Here is an 18,454-nt window from a genome sequence, read left to right as displayed (position 1 = left end):
TTTCATAAAAATTGAAAAAAAAAAATCCTATTCAAAAATAAAATAAATAAATGCATACAACTTTATTGAGATTTATTAAGATTCTATTTTAAATGATGCAATTTAAATTTTGTTTCAAAGTTTCAAATTGATGATTACGTCAGAGGACAAAATAGATGCTGTCTTTTGTATTTAAACTAACTTTGAAATGCAAATAAAGAGTAGATAACAAAGTTAGAGAAACTAGATTTCGATTCAGTGAGATACGAACATCTGACGCAATTAATTTTAGAGAATTGAGCTTTGATCAAATGACAGATTCCAAACTTTAGTCTAATGCAGACAAATAGAGTTGTTCACTCAATTTAAAATTTATTCTTATACGTGGATTGAGGAACGGTATTTCATCTAGTAAAACTAGTCTCAAAATTTTATATTATGCCAAACTACTAAAATAAAAGTAATCCATGTAGTAAGTAATCCATGTAAAGTTAAAATATTGTTCAAATAATAATTACTTCATGTGAAATATATATTGAAGAATGATTAGTTTTAAATAATAATATATAGTAATGCTTGTGATTATTAAGGGTATTAATAATATCTAATGGTGCTTATGATATCTAATTCCACTTAAAATATCCAATGGTGCTTATCATATCTAATTATAATTTAGACATCAAAGGATAATTGAAAAATCCTGCAATATGACTGCTAATGATATCTATCAAAATGTGAAAAAAAAATTATACGTAATATTCTACGTTTGTTAAGCTCATAAGCACAATTATTTCTGATCGAAATTATTTATTGATGAAAAATTTAATTGAGATTCAAAATATGCAGAAGGAAATGCCCCATGGAACGTTTGTTACTTTTAAGAAATAAACTAATTTCTACAGAAAAATCATTAAACACATATACTCAATATCACTAAACACATATTTGGTTTGTCTTTGATGACCAAATGTAAATTTTATTTGTTAAAGAAATAAAACACATACATATGATTGGTTGAAACTTAAGAAATAAATTACCCGAATAACCAAATTAATGATAACATTGGTTTAATCATTATGTATTAAAAAATAAAAAAAAAATCAATAAAGATTATTTTTATTTAAATTTTTTATTATTAGTTTTTGATAAAACTCTAATAAGTTATGAGTTTATTTTGGCCATAAATTAAGGTTTGTATAGTTTTGAAAGTCATCCTACAGAATGTTCAGGAAGAACTAAATATTATTTAGAACTTCATATCTGAATTAGTTCTATACACTTACGGCCACGGTTGGAATATGTGCATACGTAATAATCAGCCATGTTATTATTTCAAAATAAGATTTTTTCAGTTTAGTATAATCATGATAAGTTATAATAATTTTTTTTGTTTACTATTTGATTTGTATCTTTTACTCATGCAGCTAAGGTGTCAATATTATTGCAGTTCATTTATATCTATTTTAATATTTATAATAATTTTTTTTTCCAATTACCGTATCAATTAACAATTTTAGGTTAATGAAACTTTTAAGTGATAAATATTATTTTTGCGAAATTTTATAAGAAAATATTCTGGTAATTTATTTAAAATTTCAACAGAAAAAATTCTACAATTAGTGCAATTTAAAATATTTGTATATCCTAAGCATAGCTTAATCTGTCGTTTTCTGTACCACTTATTCAGGTTTTGTTGAAAATGACGTTAATTTTTTTATTGATATTGTGTTTCTTTATATTATGCTAATTTTTCTCTTCATATTGTTAAGATAAATGTTAAAAACTTTTTATTTAGAGGAATTTTTGCGTTTTGAACGAATTCAATCAATTCTAGATATAAAATTTTATAGCTATTATTGAAGTAAACCAACTTGAATTATGCACGAACAATGGCACAACATTGCTTTATTCATGTTATTTCTCTTTATTCCTTCATAGTCTCCTCATCTTTATTTGTGTCTTGCTAGTACTAGAAAAGACTGGGATTTTTTTAAGAAAAAGGCTGATGCTTTAAAAATATATTGCTTAAAAATATTTTTTAACTCTTGGGGGGAATGATTACAGTATTCTATAATTATTTGTAGGGGTTACACTTCTAATTGGAATAAATTTCCCTCCTCGATCTTTTGAAATTCAATTAAATTAGTTAAATAGTTATAGATTCTTATTGAGGTAGCACTGGGTAATTTGTGTCTAAATTCATGCACAGTTACTTTAGGAAATATTAAATTCAGGAGGAAAAAAAACAATAGGTAAATAGGATTTCAGGTCTGCAAACATCTACAATAAAATAAAAAAAATGTTTACTAAATATCTAAAATGTTATAGAAAATAATATTTTAACATACATTTCAAAATAAATTAGACAAATTCAAAATTTGAAAAAAATTCAAATATATATATAAAGCCTGATAAGCTTATACTGATGGTTTTAAGTGCTGGGGAAATTTTAAAAACATTTGCTCACTTACTTGCTATTTTACTACCACTTATAACATCGAATGAGTTAAAACTTCCCAAATAATAGCTTTGTGGTTGAAGCATTATAAAAACACACATGTAAAATTAAGCTTAGCAGATAATAAACATAAATTCCATAATTATTTACTTTTAAGAATTATTACATGAACTCTTTAAGCTAAAACTTATATCCTATAAAATCTCTAACTTCAGATGAAAATGAATATATTTAAATCAAAATAAAACTAAAAAAACCAGTTATAGCCCATCATAAAGTAAACTATCATGTAAAATGTAATCAAATGTTACTTATAAATTCAATCTGAATAATTTTATCTTTCCTAGAGTATCTTTTCTATTTATAAGTACAGTTTTCAACTATTATAGTGAGAGCGCATATTTGATAAAATACTCATATTAAACCAATAAACAAGTAAATTTAATTATTTTATAGTATTTTTATTAGGAATTATTGAGTTGTTAAATAATTATCCTTAGAATTCATGATCATAAAAAGAATTGAATGCGGAAGTTGTTGTTTTTAATACTATAAATTGTTCAGTTTAACTATGTTTAACTTATACAACAAAAAAAGATAAGCTGAAAATGTTCTACTTTTTGCTAAAAGAATAAAATTTTATCAAGCGAAAGTTGTCAAAGTAGTTTACCCGTTAAAAATAATTAAAAAAATGATAAATCAGGAAAAAAAATCAAAGCATATTCTACTTTAAATGCATGATATCAAACTATTCCAGCTCAAATAATTTAAATCTAGAAATATGCTATTTGTATGCATACCAAAAAATCAAAGGAAAATAAGATTAAAGTTGCGGTATTTTATCGTTAAAATAAATAAGTGTTAAATTCAATGCATATTATTTATGACGAGCAGGAAATTAAAAACAAAATAATTTTTATAAAATAAATCAGTTATTTCGTTCCAATTCAAATATTTCAAAGAGAAATTAATTTTATTTGATTTAACTACCTATTAGCAATTTAATTTGGTTAATTCAATTAATAATAATTTGTTATGATTTTGCTATAACTTTTAAAGTAAAGATTGTATTGGCAAATAAGTTTATCGTTTTCGATAATGTGAGATAATTTGCGGAAATATTTTTTTGAATTGACATTTTATAAACTTCCATTTGTAAGCATTATTTATAAAAAAATCTTTAAGCTCATAAATATCTTACCTTAAGTTCGTTTAAAGACTTAGAAAAACGGCATCGATTTTCAGCGTAATAAGCAGCACATGGTGATATGAAATATTATATAAAATATGACCGTAACCAAAGGAAATTCCTTAGCAATTGAAAAGAAAATTAAATGGCAAGTCTTTTCATTAAAAAGTCCGAGGAAAAATTAGAAGGAAAATTAAGTCTCATAAATTCATATCTAAAAACATATACAACTTAATTTCTTAACTTCTGACAGTATATTTCTGGGTACAGTTTAAATTAATTGACTTATGTTAATATGAAAAAGGGAAAGGAGGAAAAAGAAGAGGAAAATTTTTTTCCAAGATAATGCATACGTTAAAAATAGATTGACCAATCTAACAGTTAACATAATTACAAAGCAGAAATGATAGGAAGGTTTTAATCAGTATAGTATGAGATTAATATAATCGGTGCTATCCGAACCGAAACTTGTCCCTACTTCCTTTGGGATCATATCTTTCAAAATCAAACCATTCTTCATAATTTCTCTGTCCAAAATCAAAATAATTGTAGTAAAAAAATGAAGAAGCATTTTATGAGTCGAAAGCTAAAACTTGAAAGGGATCAGTTTAATACTTCTTATTAAACTTTCTAAAAACTTCTTAATAAAATTAAAATGAAAATTTAAAAATAATACTTTTTTTTAGCTTTTGCGTCGTAAATATTTTACTTTTTTTCAAATTTTTGATTTAACTAACTAAAGCTACGTTAGTTTAAGAGTATATATTTTATGTAAGTTTAATTAGTCGGAATTATGTACATTTAAGAAACAATTATTGCAGAACGTTGTTTATGCTCAGAGCCAAATAATTTAAATGTGCATTTAAACTCAACAAAGATTGCAAATAATTCTTATAATCTGAAAAATGTCTTTTAGATGAAAATATATGATTCCTGCATAGTTTTGCTGAAATTAATGAATCTGTAATTATATACATACATATTTTTTTACCGTGTCCCATTTTTTTAAGAATCAACTTTTCTGCTTGGCGACTTTGTATTTACAATGAGGGTAATTAAACTGCTGTTAGTAGAAAATGCAACACCATGAAGGAATCATCAGAATCAAATGAAATTCGCAGCAAATGTCAATTATAGGATATTATGCAAATTAATAAAGTTTCAGAGCCATCGCGAGTGCGTGGCGCGCGCAGCGCCCTCTGAATTGATGCTGAAAGCGTATAAATAAAGTGCTGTAGCGGGACGTTGAAAATAGTCTATGATTATTTGTTAGTGGCAAACGTTTAGTGAGACCTGAGTATGCCTCCACGACGGAAGAATAAGAAATTCAAGCAACTTACGGAGTTTGAACGAGGGAGGATAATCGGCCTTCGAGAAGGAGGATTTTCCTATCGCGCAATAGCAGCTCGTATGCAGCGGAACAGTTCCACAGTGATGCGAGTTTGGAAGCAGTGGACCGACGAGCACCGAACAACTCGAAAAACAGGCACTGGACGACAGAAGGTGACGTCAGAGCGCGATGATCGACACCTGCTCCGCATGGCGGTGAATGATCGCACAGCTTCCTCCAGGCAGCTGGCAGCACATTGGTCTACTGCTACAGGTGTACAATTGTCGGCTTCGTCAATTCGTCGTCGTCTGCTGCGCCGTGGATTGCGTGCAAGGGTGCCATTATACAGGATTCCCCTCACGGCGGATCATCGACGGCTGCGTCGGCAGTGGGCTCTTGAGCACAGAGACTGGCGAGCTGATTGGCACCAAGTTGTCTTTTCAGATGAATCACGCTTCAATTTGTGGACCCATGATGGCCGTGTTCGTGTTAGACGTTATGCCGGTCAACGCTGCCTTCCTGAGTGTATTATTGAACGACATAGTGGTCGAACACCCGGAGTTATGGTCTGGGGTGCGATTTCGTATCATGGACGATCCAATTTGATACGAATTGAGGGTAATCTCAATAGCAACAGATACGTCCGTGAAGTGCTACAGCCCGAAGTCGTTCCTTTCCTTCAAGGCATCCCTGGAGCTATCTTTCAGCAGGATAATGCACGCCCACATGTTGCGCGGACTGTTAGAGACTTCTGTTCAGCACAACGCATGCAACTTCTTCCTTGGCCTGCTTATTCGCCGGATATGTCGCCTATTGAGCACGTGTGGGATATGGTTGGTCGGCGTCTCACTCGTGATCCGCGTCCTGCAGTTTCCAAAGACGAACTTTGGTTGCGCATACAAGCGATATGGAATTCTCTTCCTCAAGCAGATATTCAACATCTGTTTGACTCCATGCCACGTCGTATAGCAGCACTTATTGCAGCGCGTGGTGGCTGCACCAAATACTGATTTCGGACGCTTAATTTGTTTCTTTTGTTTTGAAAATTTCATCATTTATTTGTATCAGTACAAGTCGTTTCTGCATTAAATTTCATTTGATTCTGATGATTCTTTCATGGTGTTGCATTTTCTACAAACAGCAGTTTAAATCACCCTCATTGGACCGCCACCACAAACATCGCTGATTTTGGTGATCTTGGCAACTTTTGCGATATTTTTATGGAGAACGCTGTATCTACTTTCTCGAAGTCTCGAGGCTCTAGAATCTTTAGGCAGGGAAATATCGTAGACATAACTTAAATCATAGTGACTTTTTTCCTACAATAATGATAAGTGATGAACCATGATGATTTATATAACTGAATAAAGTCACATTTTGTTTATACAGAGTCATATAATTTTATTTAACGGACAGAAAGTACGTTAAAATAGTATGTTATAAGTATTTTAACGAGTTGAGAACAAAGTTGAATCAGCAAATGTCAGTACTTTGTTTACTTTAATAAACATCATTCTTAAAACTGCTAACTAATAGCCACTATAAGTTTTATAATATTATTTAAATAAATACATTTTTATTCACACCTTTTCAAACAGATCCTTGAAAGATTATCGCTTAAAGATACTTAATGATCTATTTATCTTAGTTTCCGTTTATAAAAGATATTTATCTAGTCATTCAAAAACGAAAAAGGCTATTCATTGAGTGTGTATTTAGAGAAATATTTCGTATTAATGGATACAAAAGCATTAATCTTGTTTAAAAATATTTACGATGAAACGTGAGAATAATACGAATTCAATGAAACTCTCAATCTCACAAATTTTTACGAAATTATTCTGGAAGTATTTCAATACAGTTTGTATTGAAAATTCTAATTTGAAGTATTTTATTTGAATAAAACATTCATTGTCTTTAGGGAGATTGAGCTTTACGAATAAACTGATACCTTTCATTTTCGTTTTATCAAGTTCCACTGAGAATTTAATGGTGTAGAAACGGTATATTAATAAACTTTTATTTGATCACCATAATAAGTATTACTTGAAGCAACCCAAACAGTATTGAAGCTTTTAAACTTAGCCAGACAGCTTAACGTAACACTAAATCTTGAAAACTCTAACATATCAAAATTTGATTGGAATTCAACTCATACTACTGACACAAAATGTTATAAGATTTGACATAAATATCTTTTTGATTAATATTATACAAAGTAGTATCCATCGATTTGAAGAAAAAAAATTAAAAGTAGAAGATTGGAATGTTCAGTTTGCAGAGTTTTGATTAAGGCACTTGTTGATTAGACACTAAATTATTCTCCATAAGTCTTAAAATTAGTTAAAATGTTTCTCCACAGATGACGCTGCTGATTGGGAAACTTTTAACAATGTCTTAACTATTGTTTGCAAGAGCAATTTTTTTAAGCAACTTATTGATTCTGATCACTGTTTTACGAATTTCTGGTCATTGTTTTTGATTTTCTCTTACGATTCTTTAATATTTTGCTTTTCCAGATGAAGCTTTTAGTTTTTTCATTAAGTCAATAAAGCTTTTTCATTAGATTAATACACAAAATACTAAATGGGTATTGCCCCAAAAATAGGAAGATTTTAATCATTTACTTAAGTATTTTGTTAGGTAAGCTATTTCAATAACTAAGATCATAATACATAGGGACAGATTCAAGAGATAGTTTTAATATTTAATATATATACACCGAAGAGCCATTATATTATGACCACCCTCCCTCTATAACAATGGGCTCTCCCAGGTTTTCATGACTTCTCGCCCAGGAACAATGTTTTCATGGGGCACATTAGGACCCATAATCCTCATAGAACAATCCCTGACGTCTGTAAGCTACATAGTTGCAGACCAGGTTCACCCAGTCATGGCGACAGTTTTTCCTGCGGGGGATGGTGTTTACCAACATGATAATGCACCATGTCATAAGGGTCGAATCGTCATGAATTGGTTCGAGGAACATTCCAGTGACTTTCAAGTCATGTCTTGGTCCCCAAATTTACATCTCATTAGCAGGGTGGTCATAATGTAATGGCTCTTCGGTGTATATCATAATTAATAATCGTAAATATGTAAATATATCATGAAAAGTAACGTAAATTAGTTTAAAGGGAAATTAAACAAATAGGAAACCAACTTACTACCACAAATCCATATAAAGTTTATGGTTTTACTTATAGTTTGTGACTACTTTGTGTAATTTTTTTTCTTTATTGTAGAGTTGGTAACTTATTTTTAAAAACTATTTTTAAAATTTATTTACATTTTAATTGCATTGTGGGTTGCTGAAAATAAAAAAGTGTTGTTGAAAATTTTAAAATTGTTTATGAATATATTGTTCTGATATGAATAAAATATTAAATGAGATAGAATAATTTGCTTTCGCAAAGCCACAGCAGTTAGCAACAACGATGTTTTTAAAATTTATCACTTTCCTTTCATCTTGCTTATAGTATATAACTATCTTCCCTTTTCTGAATTTATTCACTGTTTTTCAGAGCGCGCATAATCGAAAAAGGCCAGTAGTTCTTTTTTCTTACTAGCTTGCATTTTCATTTTCATCGTTTCTAAGTATAATGTTTTTTTTCTCAAACTTCTTGATGGTGTTTTTCTTCCATGTATTTTTTATTTCTTACCTCCTATTCTCTTAAACTTTTTTTTAGCTTTTATTTTAAAAAAGAAAGTTGGTTATCAACTTTTGACTATCTCTTTTCCTTTTTCATTCCAAGGAGCTATTGTTTCGGCTATTTTGCTTCTGACGTCCTACATTGAGTCCCAGGAAGGGAATACGTCTTTTTTTGCTTCTTTCATGCATAGCCATTTCAGGAAAAATGGGAATAATACTGATTTTCTCCAGTCAGAAAACTGGACGAAAAGCAAAGATGGATGGAGGAAGGCTTTGATGTCAATAGCTGATCGGAGACCTCTACGATTTATTTTCCAACTCAAAGTGCCATTTTTATGATCGGAAGAAATATTAGAAAAATTGTCAGGATACAAAATGAACTCAATATACAATTTGTATTGACTTAGGAAAATATGAGTGCTAAACTTTTTGCTTTTATATATTGGGTAAGCAATTTAAGAAAGCAATAGTTTGGAAGCCCATATATTTAGTTTCTTTTTTCGTCAAACTTTTTATAGATGTAGCATACTTTTTTGAAATAACGTGAGGGAAATAAAACATTAATATTTTTTTTTATTTTGTATAAATATTGGCGACAAACGTAATAATTTTGGTGTGCTTTAAGGAAAATGAGTTGGTAGTTTGGTTGAAAACAGAGTTAAATGGCCTCATAGAAAAAAAGTCACACTACTTCATCAAACGCAAATATTATTAAATAAATAATCCCGAGAAACTAAAGCTGTAAGATATTACTTGATTTAAAAACTACATTCGTTTCTAAAATATACAGAATTAAAATAACAGTCGGCATGTTTCAAGCCCTTTTTAAAACTTAAAGTTGTCTTAATTTTCAAGTCTTGAAAATTTGCGCCTATTTTTGAGAGCTGGAAACATTTCAACCGTCATTTTCAATCTGTATGTTTTTGAAGCTTATGGAGTTTTTTAATGAAGTTTCACATATTATTAGTTACTAAATATGACGAAATGAAACGTTTATGAACGAAGAATGCAGCAAAAATTAAAAAGAAATCTAATAAAATATAAGGAGCAATGATTATAGATCGCGTCGGGTGCATGGGCCTGTTAGTATCTGGAGAAGAAAAATCTCATAATGGATTGGTTTTGATTGAGTTAAATTGATCTTTAAAATGTTTTAAAAATTGCTTTGATGTTGTTGATCAGATTTTTCCAAGATTCGTTTTTGGGAGGATGAAAAACGAACTTTACGGACATTATTTGCTTCAATTCGAAGATAATGGGAATTTCCAAGATTTTCCCCCATACATGTCGCATGAAATGCACATTTGAGAATATTGATACATGAATTTTGCATGAATGCGTGAATTACCTTAGTACCAAACGTGACTACAAAAAGTAATTTTATTCATATTCATAAAAAACAGATGAAAACAATTTCTAACTGTTCTTCTACTTTCTAATAATACATAGAGGAAATATTTTCATAGTTCGGATTTTTTATTTTTAAAACATTGGCTAAGAACTTTGTTGTTTATTGGCTAACAACGGGGGTATTTTCATACAGCCATATTTGGGGAGTAAGTTTATTTGATAATGTATAGAATTAGTAAATACCTCTAGTATATAAGTATATATGTATCGAATAAATATATAGCTGAATAGTTCTCAAATTTTTACTTTTGCTCAAATTTTTATGATAAAATTATCTGTGCAACTGAAACAGAACTAGCAATTGTAACAAAGCTACTCCTAGTTTGAAGTTTATATGTGGCATTTGGTAATTCTAATAATATTTTTTACTAATTCACAAAAAAATTGTCACTCATAGATACATGATATTTATTGTTAAACACCGATCTCTGCAAATTTTGAATAAAATTCTATTGAATTTAATTTGCAAAGATATTGTATTTTATTAGTAGTGTATATGGTTTATTATAAACTGTTATTATTAAAACTTATCATTGTGTTATACAATCGCTAAGTAAAAAAATGATTAAAAGAAAATGAACGCGATTGCTAATTTACTATTATTAATAATAATTATTCATTTATTTATAACATTCCATATTTTTAACTACATCAAATCAACAAATTAGTTTGATCATAAAAAATCATGTACTACATTTATGTGCTGATCTTTAAAAGCTATTTAAATATTTTCGTTATCCATTGAGTTCGAAAAACGAAAAAAAATTAAGCAATACGATAAAAGAGGTAATAGAGTTTGCAAACCTCTCTGTCAGGTTAATTTCTTCCTTCTGCTTAAATAAACTCCCACTGCGCAATCTCTAATCAGCAATTAATAATTCGAACTTGCGCAGTGTGGTTCCAGTCAAGCAAAATGAAGAATTTAATTAGACGGAGATGGGTGCAAAATGTTTTGTAATATATCTGAAAAGTATCAGTCATTCGACAAAAGATTTTCATTAAAATCTAACTTTTATTCTTCATAAGATTGTATATAATATGAAAAAAAGAAATGATACTATTTCAAGTTTTAAACTTCATCCTTATGTGCATAAATTGAACTTAAACACAGAATTTGTTTCATGTTTCTAAATTTTAATACGTTTTTTTTCTAAATTTTAGAAGAAACTATTAAAAAAAATATAGGTTATTTAATGTCTTTAACCGCTCTTAAAGACGAAAATATTTGTGTTGAGTATTTTTCAATTCTATTTGTTTCAAAATCATGTCTTCTTTATTGCAAAAATTATTTTAAGGCATTTAATAGAGTTTATTTTACTACAGCAAGCTAAGTTGAGGTAATGGAATACATTTGAGCGAATAATGTTGTGGTCCCCATTGTAAAAAATGTAGTTTCACAGTAATTCCTAATTTAATTTAAGCCTATAACATAATTTGCAATAGAATCATTTTATTTTAAACATAAATTCAATTAGACGTTTACTTACCCAAGAAACTTATTACTATGACAAAAGTTTCTTCGATACCTTTTGTAACTCCCTATCATGTTTAAAGAAATTTTTTTTAAACTTATTCAGTTTTAAATCTATAGCTTAAAAAAGATCAAAGGAAATATAATTTTTTAAGCATTAATTATAAAAAAATGATATTAAAATAAAATATATTAAGCCTTTTTATTTGTTGTTCAATCTAAAAATAAATATTTTGTTGTTAGAATTACGTATTTATTAATTATTATCGTTATCTACTTTACTTAACTGAAGAAGATGACCTTTTATAATTTTATACGCTGCAACATCTTCTTCAAATCACTTCTTACTGCATATCAGTAAAAAAAGGTCAGGGCCTCAACTTTTAAAATATGAACTTTTTTATTACAATGAAATAACGTTGCTAATAACCTTTCAAATGGTGAATGATGGTTTTCCATACGCTTTAAATAAAATTTTATATTCTTAAAAATTTGTATTTTAAAAATAATGCCTGCGTCATATGTTTTTAATGAATTAGATGCAACTAAATTGCTATGTCCCAGCTATCTTAGCCTCGTATTTAACAGAAATTAAATCAATTGTTAGTTGAAAATGATTTTAATTTATTTAATTATGAAAACTGTGCTATATACCGCACAACATATATAATATAGCACTTTTAAAATTACTTGTGAATAAAAATCAATCTTTTTAATGTTGTCCCAAGATTTTTCACTCTGTTATGATAATTATTGTATTAAATTATTTCGGTTAAGTTGGCAAATATGGGTTTCATGTCTTCCTCATTGGTCTGTTTTAGATAAGGTAGACATTTTAAAAATTCTCATTGTATATGCCGTATTCTAAGGAAATAAAGCTTCTGACAATGTAAGCATGTTTTATTCACTTTTCCTTTTGATAATAGTATAATTATTTTAAATTTGTTGTTCTAATGTTAATTTTTTCATGATAAGAAGAAATTACACTCATTAGTTTTTGTAAATTTTACTTTTTCAATTGAACTTGTCCAAGTAAAGTGACTTGCAATGTCTTCTCTTCCCTCTATCGTTATTCTTCCCCACTTTTTACATTATAATGGTAACATGGCCTTCCAATGCTTTTCCATTTTAATGGTAATTATTGGATTTATTGGATTTTAATTTAATATTTCATTACATCTTAAGTTTATTAGAATAAGTATAGGTAGGTATCAATAGTTGTATGGCAAAGGTTCAGTAATTTGCAATGAAAGAATATTTAAAATTTAGCTCCACTAATAATATTTCCCTCTTTAACTTTTTTCCATTCCATTATCAATCATTCATTAAGCTTTATTTCTTTATATAATTTAGCAAAAAGCAATTTTAATGAATTATATTGCAAATGTGACAAAAGTAAGTTTTTTTACAAATTCAGGAAACTTATATTTTTATTCAAACGCTTTTGAACATTGGTATCACACAGGAACATAACTTAATGTTTTTTAATTTTATGTTCCAAATCAGAAAATACATTGCTGTTTCAAGTTTTATGGGCAAGAAGAAGTCCAACTGGAGTTAAAATTTTTATAAGTAGAAATTCGAATATTTTTTTCAAGAACATTTTTTTGAAGTACCTCTCCACTCAGAAAATTACTCAAATATATTAAAAATAATAATTAGTGTATTGAAAATCAAATGATGCATTTTGATTGACGGTAAGCGATTCAAGCCATTGAGGAACAGAATTTTGTAAGTTTTTAACCAGATTTTTTTAACATTGCCTGGTGACCCCATATATCACAGTAGAATAGGATAATAGAATAATAAGTAGAAAAGATAATAGACAATAAATAGAATAGGATTATATAATAAAAAATCTTTATAAAACTTTTTAAACTTTAAAATTTCAAAAACTTTATTACTTTGAAAAAAGCGTAACTCTAATCTAGTGAAAGGGGCTGCGTAGCTTTTCCAGACTTTTGTACCAACAAACTTCAACCAACCAATTATCAAACGATGCAAAAATTAAAAAAAGTTTTGGTTATAATAAGTTTTTCTTATTTTTTTCCAAAATGTATGAGAAATAATTGAAATAAGTCAAAAACTATTGTTAAAAGATTTATAATCAAATTAATAACAAAAAATTCGTAATAATATTTTTTAGACATTTCGCATGATACGAAATATTAAAAAAATAATACACTAAAAAAATAAAAAATATGTTCTGAAATAAATCGCATTAATCCTAATTAATACTAATGCACACTTTTGAGCATTAGTAGTAGAGAGAAATATAGGTTAATGAGAAAAAAGTCTCAAAATGCCTCCCCAATTGAAAAACGACCCAAATATATTAAAAAATAATATTTAGTATATTTAACTTCAAATGATGAATTTTGGCTGACTGTCAACGATTCAAACACTTAATAAACAAAATTTTTGTCAGTTTTTATCCAAATTTTTTAATGCTTGACTGATGACTCCATATGTCACAAACTTATTAAATTTATAAAATAAATTGGATTACATGAAACATCTTTATTACTTTGATAAAATTGTAAATCTTACCTAGTGGCATGCGCAGAACAGCTTTCCCCGGTTTTTGTGCAAATAAACTGCAACTAACCAATTATGAAATGGTCTAAAAATTAAAAAGAATTTTTCACATAATAATTTTTTCTTATTTTTTTAAAAATGCACGAGAAATAATTAAAATAAATCAAAATCTCTTCATGAAAGTTTTATAATTAAATTAATAACAAAAGATTTGTAATCAATTTTTGTATACCTTTTAAAAAATGCATACACTAAAAAAATTAAGAAATATGCTCCAAGCTAAATCGTGTTAATCCTAATCACACCAATTAAATCACATATTAAACTAAATCATATTTATTTTTCAGGCTAGTTTTTCTAAGGTTATTTCATCATGCTTATAGGCTGAAATTTTGATAATAATTCAACGTAATTTGCCAAATTGCAGTGCTTTTTCCTTTAAAAAAATACTTTCAATGAGGGGGAAACTTTTGGTGCCAACTAATTTCCTATTAGTTCCATTTATTATTCAAGACTTAAAAATTTAAACAATAGTTAGCATAAAAATAAAGATTTTCATGAGGTAGTTTTTTTTAAATGTATTGTGCTCATATAATCATAATTGAGATAACATAGCTCTTTAAACATTAAAAAGTATTAAGAAGTTTAGTGATGGAGAAAAAGTAACTAAAACGTATATATAAAAACTGCAAAAACAATTGAAAGTATATTGAAAAAAAAAAATGCAAGTTGAAAAAATGGGTGTTAAGTAAACTTTCCTGCAGCAGTTTTTTTATTATTTTTTTATTGATTAATATTTTGAAACGAATGGAAGGCAGATAATATTTACCAGAAAAAAACTAGGCTATTACTTTTTTCTTCCACTTTTGAAACCAATCTACATATTTTGCAACTAGATCAATATCATAAAAGTTTGGTCAATTTAATGAATTTTTCTTGTTTTTCTTAGCTTAGATATACATTATTTTTTAATGGTAACCAATGCCGTTCAGGTTTTTGAAACATCATTCTTGTAATTGACTTTTTCCAAAAAAAACTTTAAGTAAATGTTCATAGAATTTTACAAAAAAAGAATTTATTAATATGTGATAATGGTAAGAAGAATGAAGAATATGCCATGTGATCTGAATAAAAATAACTTATACAATTAAATAAGATGAGGAAAGTAAAATTAAATGATCCATTTTTTAAATGCATCGATGCAATACTTAATCTGCCTAATCATATTTCTTTAATAGTCACATAAATTTATAATTTATGCACACTCTAAAAATTTTTGCAGCTGGATTACAGTCAATGACCTGAAAAAAAGTGGTCCAACTGCTGACTGTAAAAATTAATTTAATCCCGTAAATCTATCATGACCATACAAAAGGTATGTTCGTAAATATTTCTCGCAAAGCATATAAATTAACCACCAACTCTTCAAATTTTTAAAAAAATTTCTCAAAGGGTACTAATAAAATAACAATTTATTAAACTCTTGAATTGCTAAATTGTTTTAATAATTTTTTTTCAATTAGATAATCAAAAAGTAAAAAAATAACAAAACAAAATTGTAGTCATTTAATTTTTATAACTGCTTTGATTATATATTTAGAAATATATATAAAGAAGAAATAGTTGATAATAAACTTCGCTTAGTTTCACAAATATATGAATAAAATTTCAACAACATGCAAATCCAAAAATTTACTAATAGTCGTATAAATTTTTTGTCATAATATATTTAACAAATCAAGAAATTATTCGATTAATTTGTAAGGATTGATCTACAGACATTATTAATTAAAACTTTATTTAACTAACCAGGCAGTAGTCGATTATCCTTTTTAATGTTAAGTAATCTCTTTCGCCAACAGTACTGATTGGTATTTTTGAATAACAACTCACTAAATCTTTGCTTATTAACAATATTAAAGGAGTTTGAATCGTGTTCATATAGAAATTTGTTTTCAATATACTGAGTTAATTATGATAGATGGTAAAATACTATTGTACGTTTATTTATCTACACGTAACAAGAATAAATTAATTATGAAACATAAAATTAAACAAAATTATTGTATTTATTATATTTTTCTGTAAAAGATCATTTATTAATAAAATATAAAATTGTAAATGAAAATTATTTAGAAAGTAAGCAATTTTCAAAAACGATTTACAAGAAAAAAATAAATTCCCTAACTTGTACATCAATAAGTTTAACTAAAAAAAGATTTAACAATATATGCCGTTAAATGTATATGTAATATATGTATATGTAATATATTTATATATATATATATATATATATATATATATATATATATATATATATATATATATATATATATATATATATATATATATATATATATATATATATATATATATATATGTATGTATAAATGTGTCTGTAAACATATGTTCTTATTATACTACGGAATAACGTGAATTTGTTGTCTCGCACGCTGTTGCACAGTGAAAAATTTTTGTGCATCCCAACACAAAAAATCTACCTAGCAACAAAGAGATATCCACTATATCAAATCCAAGGATAGTTCCTGGTTTAGAGAAACACCTAGAATGCTTTTACACTAATTGGTGTAAAGTAGCTTTGACCATGTTTGTTATTCAGCAACAGTAAAGTTTATTGTTACAGTAAGATATGATGCACATAAGAATTAGCAATATCACATTTGCGATACTATCTAAAGCAAGTATCATAAATTTAGGATGATGCATATAATATTTCTTAAAATAAGATTAGTTTGTTACTCAAACATGCACAGACAGAATATTAATGTGAATTCTAACGAAACCGAAGTGAATAGAATATAAATATTATAAAATTATTTTAGACAATTGGTAGGTTTTTGCAAATCTTATGAGAACATAAATATTTTTATCACACAATTAAAATCTTACATGCATTTATAACAGTTTATATGAATAGTTTGTTAAATCAATTGGACATGATTGAAATTACTTGGAAAATAATCGACCACAGTCAATAATTTTTTTATCCATCAGTAAAGAGAATTGAAACTTTCTTGGTATTAAATAGGCTATGACCAGTTTGTTCATTTAATCTGACAAGAAGAACTTACATTTCACCAGCACACTCCATATAAACAAACCGCCATATTGTCACTATCGTAAAATTGCAAAATAATTCGCTTTGAAATTTCTTATAATAATTCCAAAAGCATTTGGAATACTTTTAAAACATGCCCCACAATTAATTCACACACAAATTTAGTTAAATAATTTAAATATATTATAATTAAAAGCCAAACTTTCTCTTGAAAATACTAACTTCTTCACCATCGTGTTGTAATTTGGTGTAAGCTTTATCAATTATTGGTTTTAAGATTTAACTACACCCTTTAAATTGTGTGAGGCCCCTAGATTCCATATTGATTTGAAATAAAGTATTCATTCACACAATTTTCAGTGTTTTTCGACACCAAATTTAGATAGATATTACACCATGGTTTTTACTGTGTACAAAGTCGGTAATAATCTCCACTAGTGTAGAATGCAGAGATAAATTGAATTTAAGCAACAGAAAGCATTTTGAGTTAATATTATGCTCAATTTTTTTTAAAAAAAATAAGGTAAAAAAGGATTTTTTTTAGAAATAGGGTTAAAGATTTGAAGTCTTTACCTTCACATGACTGACAGGGCAAATAGATGCTTAACTAGGAATATCGTAGAATAACCATTATGTGTCCTTTTCAATTTTAACAATTGTCGGATGAGTCGAGCAAATGGTACCTAGGGCAGAGAGAGGAAAAAAAACTAAAATCATACATGATTATAATTCTCTTTTAGAAATAATGCTCTCCCTTAATGCTTCAATGCTTTTATCCCCATCAGTGCTTATTTGTGCAAAACAACTAACAAGCAATGCAAAACACTTTCATCAATGCTTATTCATGAATAATACTTTTAAGTTAGTAATACTTAATATTTATAATTAAAATTAACTGATGTTGGTATAATGCTATTGATGCCTTTTTTGATTACATAATAAGAACTTACATTCAAATGTTTTAATTAATATGCATTAGAAGAAGATGTCTATAAAAGTTAAAGCGTCGTTCGAGCTTGTATATTGTAGACCAATATGCACGTCATGACATGTAAAAATGTTGGGAATTTTCGAAACTTTCTATAAACATTAAAATTGCAATTCAATTTTCTTTTAAAAAAAGGGCTTCAATTGTGTTACGCTTTATATAAAAATTATTATTCTTTAGATATAAATGCTGTTTTCTGTAAATTATTTGTAAGGGAAGTATGAATAATTTTACACTTTTTTCAACCTTCAATATGAATATAAATGTCTTCATACATTAAGTAATCTATGATCCGTAAAATACATAATCTATTTCGAAAAGTTACAGTTTTATCCTCAATGGGGACAGCCAATACAA

The 18,454-nt window shown here is 27.6% G+C and overlaps 1 protein-coding gene across 4 annotated transcripts in view; it reads left to right on the top strand.

The window, feature by feature from the left end:
- Positions 1-18,454, top strand: part of LOC107443766 (glutamate-gated chloride channel) — a 181,883-nt gene that overhangs the window by 39,517 nt on the left and 123,912 nt on the right. The gene's annotated exons all lie outside the window — the stretch shown is intronic.

This window comes from Parasteatoda tepidariorum, chromosome 11 (assembly GCF_982258835.1).
Source record: "Parasteatoda tepidariorum strain Cologne lab strain chromosome 11, Ptep-v5.0, whole genome shotgun sequence".
NCBI classification, from domain to species: domain Eukaryota; kingdom Metazoa; phylum Arthropoda; class Arachnida; order Araneae; family Theridiidae; genus Parasteatoda; species Parasteatoda tepidariorum.
This window is presented reverse-complemented; position numbering and strand designations above follow the sequence as displayed.